The sequence below is a fragment of the Phyllostomus discolor genome, chromosome 3 (assembly GCF_004126475.2).
Source record: "Phyllostomus discolor isolate MPI-MPIP mPhyDis1 chromosome 3, mPhyDis1.pri.v3, whole genome shotgun sequence".
In the NCBI taxonomy this organism is placed as follows: Eukaryota; Metazoa; Chordata; class Mammalia; order Chiroptera; family Phyllostomidae; genus Phyllostomus; species Phyllostomus discolor.
The window spans coordinates 144,516,589-144,524,552 of NC_040905.2; the positions used below are offsets into that span (position 1 = coordinate 144,516,589).

At 45.3% G+C, this 7,964-nt stretch overlaps 1 pseudogene; it reads left to right on the top strand.

Moving 5' to 3' along the window:
* Nucleotides 1–3,396: 3,396 nt before the first annotated feature.
* Nucleotides 3,397–7,027, top strand: LOC114490908 (annotated as a pseudogene).
* Nucleotides 7,028–7,964: the final 937 nt, after the last annotated feature.

Consider the following 7,964-nt stretch of genomic DNA (forward strand, 5'->3'; position numbering starts at 1 on the left):
TGAAGAAGCAAATAGGCACAAAACACACTAGGAATATTAGAAAAGACCACTGAAGAATCGACTCAAACCCAAGCCTTAGTCCCCCAGTCCCAATGTCCACTCCAAAGATCAGAACTTTAGCTCTACCAACTCCCATTCCTGGCTTACATGTTTCTAACCTCTGGAGAACAGACTATTTAGGGCACAGTAAGAACAGATAGGGCCAAGACAAAACATAAAATATTTGAAGAAAATGAGGAAATTAATAATTCTTGAATTTGAAAATACTGAATTGGTCTGTCAGAGGGTGTGTGCATGCATGCATACATATGTATATGTGTGAACATGTGTTTGTGTGTGTACATCTCCCATAAGTCTCTATGATGCTTTTCTAACTTCAGAAGTGTAAAATACTACTAACATAAAACATATAATTTGGAGGTTTTCTTTTACTATACTTATTTTATTTTGTGAATTTTTAATAATAAGCCATTAATTTAAATTTATGGCAGTTGTTCTGAGTGAAGATGGTATAGATTAATCAAAACAATAACAAATTAGTCAAACAAGTATAAAATAAAGTTTTACCTATGCACTGATGAAGCTAAAAAAGTTATCTGTGAAAACAGGTTGACATTTACAACAATGTGAATAAAATTGAAGGGCATTATGCTAAGTGAAATAAACCAGACAGAGAAAGGCAAATATTTCATATTGTCACTTATATGGGGAATTTTTTTAAAAAGCAGATGAACCAAAGTGTTGCAGGTTCGATTCCCAGTCAGGGCACATGCCTGGGTTGCAGGCCACGGCCCCCAGCAACCACACATTGATGTTTGTCTCTCTCTCTTTCTCCCTCCCTTCCCTCTCTAAAAATAAATAAATAAAATCTTTAAAAAAAATAAAAAGCAGGTGAAAAAGTGACAACCAAGGACTGAAGTTGGTGGAAATGGTGGAGAGAGGCTGGTAACAGGGTACAAACTTTCAGTTATAAGATGAAGGCCTGAGGGCCTAATGTATAAATAACATGATTTTTAGTTAACCCTGTATTGTATCTGAAATTTACTGAGAATAGAACTTAAGTGTTCTCACAAAAATAAATAAAAGTAAATGTATGAGGTGAAAAAATGCAGTTGAGGACAGAGGAGATTCTAAGAGTATCAATCACTGTGAAATAGCCAAAATTCCTGAGAGAACTTCCAACTTTGAAAAATTACCCAGTTGGAAATTGGTGGATTCTTTCCAAGATACCCAAGACATACAGTAACCGCAGAATACCAGGCTTCCAAATAGAATAAATAGAAAATTGATGAAGGTCTAGAAGCTCCAGAAGAGTGAAGAGATGGAGCCTGCTAGGCTGGGTGGGGGAGGGGCTGTGGTTTAGCCTACTCCCTTCTGCCCCTTCCCCCACATTCTGGAGCCCTTTGTGACCAGACCACAGCTCTGTGATATGGGCCTGGGCCTGTAGTCCACAAGCCACTCCTAGTGCTCAGTTGCCTGAGGGAAACAGTGGGATTCTGTTCATGGAGAATCCTGCCTTTTCTTTGCTATCTCGTGTGGACTGTTGCTCTTCCTCCTGTTTCCATCCCTACTACCACCTAGGGACCATAGAAACATTAGGAAGGTAAGGAACCCTTGGCCCAAACCCAAAACAGATGATCTTTTTTTCTGTTCTTACTTCCATTTTTCTGAATCACCAAAATGGACTCCTGAGATGGGAAAGAACAGAACGACTATTCTCAGGACCTCCTTCCAGGACTTCCTTCCAGGACTATGCTAAGCTGGGCATGAGTTAAATCAAGCACAAGGATTTCTACCCAAGTATCTCAGACCAGAAGTTCAGTGTGGTGGGAGCTCTAGGGCATAGTCCCAAATGCAGTGGCCAGGGGCCAAGGACTAGATGATAAGAGTTGGATCTCTGCAGGAGGCATACCCAGAACCTTGGTTCCCCAGCTGCCTTCTTATGGCAGGTACCTTGGGCAAGCCTCTCTTTTTATTTAAAAAATGTTATAATCATCATCTGATGATATGATGATGATGGTTTCTTGGAGAGAGAAGAAGAGGGTGGGGAATGACGGAGAAAAAGGGAGAAAGAAAAACATAGGTGTGAGAAACATTGATTAATTGACATGCCCCAAATGGGGATTGAACCCACAACCTAGATATGTGTTCTGACTGGTAACTGAACCCACAACATTTTGCTACAACCATTTGAGCCATCCAACCCAAGTGAGCCTCTCCTTTGCTGGGCCTGATCCCAGGGCAATTCAGAGACCCTGAGAGCCTCTGAGCAAAGGCTGGGGTGGGGCCATCACCTCAGGAAAGTAGAGTCCTACCTGAGGAAGCTCAGATGGGCCTATAGGTCTGAAGATGTCTACATTTCTTCCGCAGAAGAAAAGTGATCAGTCTTATATAGAAAATCTTTCTTTACATTTTTCAAAGAAGTAAAACCATAAACAATTTTTATCTACTTCCAAAATAAAAGGGTAAAACCACAGAGCCCCAGTAGTTAAATGTAGAAAGTCATACTGTTCATAAACACCGAGCATCTACAGCTTGTCTGGAGATAGTGAGAATGGGGAGCCATCCCCTCATTTTTTCTTGTCTCTCAGAAACCAGTGGATCCAAGGTGGAGGAACTGGAAGAAAAGTAGAGATTTGAAATGTGAGCTTCTGCTCCTGGGCCTCCTGCCTAAGAGTGTGCCTCCATCTGGCCTGTCCGTGAGTGCCCAGGGCCAGGGCCCAAAGGATGCCAGCTCAACAGCCTGCCTTTCAGGAAACAACCATTGGGAGGTTCCTGGGAAGGAGATCAGAATATGAGTGCTTCTTAGATTACGCTTTGAATGAAGCCCTGAGGGCCTGGAAATGGGTGTTTCCTTAGCAACGAGGTCCCATCAGAAGCATTTGGACTGTCCTCCACCCATAGTGTCTGACTAGAAGGTGGGGCCTACATGTCCGACTGTGGTCACATTGTTTACTTTTGCCCAGATACCTTTGTGAGGAGCTCCCTGCTCTTTCTTACCAACAGGGGAGTTGTGAAGGCTGCAGGTAGTAGTAAATGTGGAAGCAATTTGTAAATAACACAGTGCTGCCTGTCACAAATCTTGCCATCACTATTGAGGGATCGTGTGGCCTTGACCCTGATGCTTGGGCTCCCCAGTCAACTTTTCCAGGCATCTCCCCTAAAGGGCCATTGCAGTTAGCCTCCTGTAGGACTCTCAGGCACTGCTTCACCACATCACCCTGTCTCCTGATTTCCAACCTGCTGAGATTTCTTGCAAAAACTAGAAGTGGCCTAATTTCTCTTCTACAAAGGTAAAGAATTTTCTTTTCTTCCCTCCTGCAATTTCCTCTTTCCAGAACCTATGATATGACCTCAAGGCTGCGTATCACCTTGGACTGACCTGGGAAAGGGGCCATGAGGACACTGTGTGGTTATAGCCCTGTGGTGAGGGACAGCATTAGCAACAGGAAGTTAGCTTGGGAACTATGGAGAACCCTCAGTCACAGGAGCTTACCCCTGCCTAGCCTGACCATTTACTGTTATCTGCAGCCTCTGTTTTCACCTCCTGCAGCCACCTGGACAAGGAAACCTTTCATCAGTGTTTACTTTGAGACCCTCCTGGTGAAGTGTGCCAAGAAGCACCATGAAAAAATGTTGTTCCCATTATGTCCACATCTCTGTCTGGCTCCTCTGATCCCATGTCCTCTTCCTCTGGTTTCCACCCAGTCAGCAGAGCATTATGACCAATCTGTCTGGAAGAGAATTCCATTGCTTATCATTATAAAGAGCTAACCTCCAGATAACTCCTTTTGGGCTTCTCTCATCCCTGTTATCTCAGCCTTTGGCTGTTCAGACTATCTCATTAAGTTCCTGTCCTGGCAGTGGGTGACTACCAAGGCCTTATTCTTCCCCACCTCATCACAGTAGGAGTTCCAGAAAGAACATCTGTCCTACCACTAACCTGAGGCTTCATTCTGGGAGGACCCCATGGACAGACAGGTAAAGACTGGTAGCCCCTCATTTGTCAACCCTGATATCCAGAAGCTGCTGGAGATACTGATGGCCAAGAAAGAAGAACTGAAGATTTGGAAGGAGAAAGAAAAGGATGGGTCATGTTTAGAACAAAAGATCTTAGACTTCCTCCTGAACTCTTTGGAGAATATCTGTAAATCACTGGGTGCTGAGCAGAACCTCACAACCCCCCAAACCTTCTGGAGCATGAAAGATAGACCAAAGCATGTGTCCAGTCCTCAGTAATTCTCACAGCTCCAGTTCTTGGGGGACTATCAACAGCAGGAGTGCAGCCAGTTCTCCTGAGGTCTCCCCTCCCAGCACAGAGAATTCCTGGTGGCTACTGTCTGGGTTCTTAGGAGCCCCTCCTTCTTCTTTCTGTTTTATTCAGTGGAGTCTCTAACCACTTCCCAGCTCCAAATCAGCATAATGCACATTTAGGGCTTTCCCAGGCCCCACCATTGCCTCTCCCTGGGGTCCAACCCCAAACTTTGACTGGAAGCTTGCCCCTACCCCATCCCCCATCTCTGGCTCGGATCCAGATCCAGACTCATATGCTCCCTCTCAATCCAACCACCTTCTGTTCTGCCCCAGATGAGCACCTCTGAGGTATCTTGCCTTACAATTTAAAATAAGGTACATTCATTCTTCCCAAATGACATTCAGCTTTGAGAATAGAACAGGGAGAGGGCTTTATCCTCCGTGACAAAAAGATCTCAGGAAGTCTTTAGATAACTAGTCTTAACCTCCCCAGCATAGTAGGGCCTCCCATGACCACAGATCAGTTTCCATTCCTCATAGGGACTTTATGAGCAACATCTCATATGGACTAATGCCCAGGAGCAACATCTTCAAAAGAAACCCATCATAGATGAACAGGGTGGCCTCTGCTTCAGAGTTCAGGTGTCTCTGGAACTGATGAAAGCTCAGGGCCAATTCCAAGGGGTCTATCAGACATAAGACAAGCAAGGGCCCTGACAGCTCTCTGCATTTACAAGTAAATGCAGCCAGGACACACAGAAGATGTAGTCTAAGTACCATAGAAGATCCCATAGCAAGAACCAACTAGGGAAGAAATTTAGCAGGGGCCTACAGCAATGTATGAGGAGGATCCCAAAAGTTCTCTCCAGAAGCTGAATCAGCTTCACAGTGACATTTCTGGGAATGAACTCTAAGAAGTCAGAAAGATACCTGAGGCCTTCAAAGAGTGAATCAAGGTCCCAGAAAAGAAACATCTAGAAAAATTCTTAGGACCCCATTTGCACAGGAAGTTAGAACAGATCAGCTAGGGTTTGATCCCATGAGTGTGAGTTGCTCCTGGCTTGCTGCCAACCAGGCTTTGCTTAAGTACCACACTCTCAGGGGTCCCAGGAATTAAGCATCCTTGAAGGGTTGGGAACATGACATAAACACCTTCTCTGAGCTTCTCCTTCCTTATTCTACTCACTTGACAGGTGCTAGAAACACATATGATTAGGTTTCAGGAAAGGCATGGGTGGGGCCTGTCCCTCTAGGCCTTTGAGCCCATAAATCTCAAGTTATGTGAGGCTGAGAACTGCCCCTTCCACAGTCCCCTTCACCACTTCAGCTGTCTGTGTATTTGCAGTCCACTCAAAAGCCAAGTTCACCGAGGTATTGGGAAAACCAGCTCAGCCTCAGCTCTTTAGGGGAGAGAAAATGATAACAAAAGTCATTTTTTGCCCCAGCAGGACCACTCCCTACCACCTCACCTGTGTCTGAGGAAATCCTGAGGCCCTGGGAGGGACAGCTTCTGGTTATGGTCATGGGCCCTCAGAGGACACTGACCAGACAGGAAGGTAGGCAGTCTTCTCAGCCCCTCACACTCAGCCTCATGTGAAAACCTGGCATGTTGGGACTGTCCTGGAGGTTGAGAAAGGAGCCTGGAGCCAAATCCAAGTTCGGGAATAACCAAGCATGAGCTAGTGGAGGGAAAAGGGTCTCAGGCTTCTGGAGATCCCTGTGATATTGCAGCAATACTGGCAACAAACCTGGGGTCCCCATCTTAAAAGGCTAAAAAGACCAAGGAGGCAGTGGAAGCTGAGGAGACTCCTGCTTAGGAAGTCACTGTGGAACCCAGTGGTTGGCCAGTCTCCCAAACTAACAATATGTATATGAGGAGTCTAGGTCTCTAGGGCTCAGGGAAAACTCCTCACCATGTAGTCAGTTGACCAAGATTCAGAAGACCAATGCCTTCAAAGATTCCTGGTAAGGTTGAGCTCCAAGGACATGTAGAGTCACAGAACGAGCTTCAAGGCCATGACATTGGCTTGCCCACTTATGACTGTCTTACAAATGTCCTCCTTCAAGTCTGTGCCACAGACATGCTCCTTTAGGACTATGCCACCAATGTGCTCCTCTAAGACTCTCACAATGATGTGCTCCTTGCTGCAGATCTCTTGGCTTCTCACATGTCACAGTCCAGTTCCCAGAAGGAAAATACCAGTGGGGACATACCAGCTTCCCAAATGTCATATGACCTCATATCGAGTGGACAGAGTAACCAGGGGCTGTGGGAGCTCAGGATACCAAAACTTAAGGACCCATTTAAGAGCAAACACAAGATGTTTGTCCCTACTGATGGGAGGGAGAATATTAGAAGGCCCAAGCCAGAAAAGCTTAAAGAAGGGCTGGCAGAACTCAAGGCCTCACAAGTCAGTGAAATGAGCAACCCTGCCAGGTCAAGGGAAAAGGAAACACCCTTGGGAGCACATACCTCCAACTCCTGCCGGGAAAGGACAGGTTTTCCCAGAAATCCCCTTCAAAAAATTGATAAGGCACTTTCCACAGTACCTTAACCTCAATAAAAGGTCAAAGGACCAGAAGACCCCTTCAAAAAGATGAACTTGTCTTGGCCATTGCCCAGAGCCAGGAACCAGTCCAAAGCAAATTGGTTATGAATGATGCACCTGTTGAAGCTCAGGAGATCCTAAGAGCTATTCGACAGATCCTGGTGGAGAAATTAGGACTTCCCCAAGGACTTTGTGCCAAGGAGTACAATCAGCAGAAAAATTAATTCCAGGACCCAGTAGGTGGGTGTTCCTGTTACTTCAAATTTCTCCCCTGTTTATGGCAGAGAAGAGTGATAAAAAATGTGGTCTAGAGTCACCAAGTCACCCCCAAAGGCCACAACTGCTCTAATAATAGCAGATGATCCAGGTCCAGGGATAGCAAGTGGGCCTTCTTACCCAGGGAACCAGAGTCTCAGCAGACCATTCCCACATGGGCTAAGGGTGGCAGAGATTCAGGCCACCTACATTATTACCCAATGTGCTGTCCTCAAAATTGTCTCTCCTCTGATCTACCAGGATGTGTCTTTCATTCTTTTCCTGGTAGGAAAATTTTTCTTTAAGAAAAACTTTGGTTCACATCCTCCATGTACTAATGGCTTCTTCCTACCACAAATTTAATTATTCCCCAAAATACATGTTTTTTTTTCTTTCATGAGAGCTCATGGTCCCTGTCTGTACCCTGTGGGAAGAAGAGGGGATAGGGGTTTCCTTTTTCTGAGAGCCTGCTTTAGCTTCCTGTAAGAACGGGGCCATGGTAGCAAGTCTGCTTCAGTGAGGGACACTTATTCTCACTCCCACTTTCATAATGCACCTTGTTTCCATAATCATTATTACAAAGACAAATAAAAGCATTCAGGTGTTGTCAAGATGAGCAAAGTATAAGATCTGGCTTAGCCTATCCTTTTTTTTTTTTGCTTTCTCTCTACCTTGAACTTTTGGACTGTAGAGGAAGGGTTTGCAGAGGCTGCAATACCCTCAGTCTTTAAGAAGCATCACAGAGTGGGGAAGGGGGTTGGGGGGCAGGACTGCTTCTAAGTCCAGAGGTGGGGGAGATTTTGCCCTATATTTCTTGGTGGGAATAGATACTCCCTGCCCTGGGAACCTTTCTCTTATTCCTGAAGCTGGGATAGATATGGCCTGGCTAACCCCTGTTGCACTTCC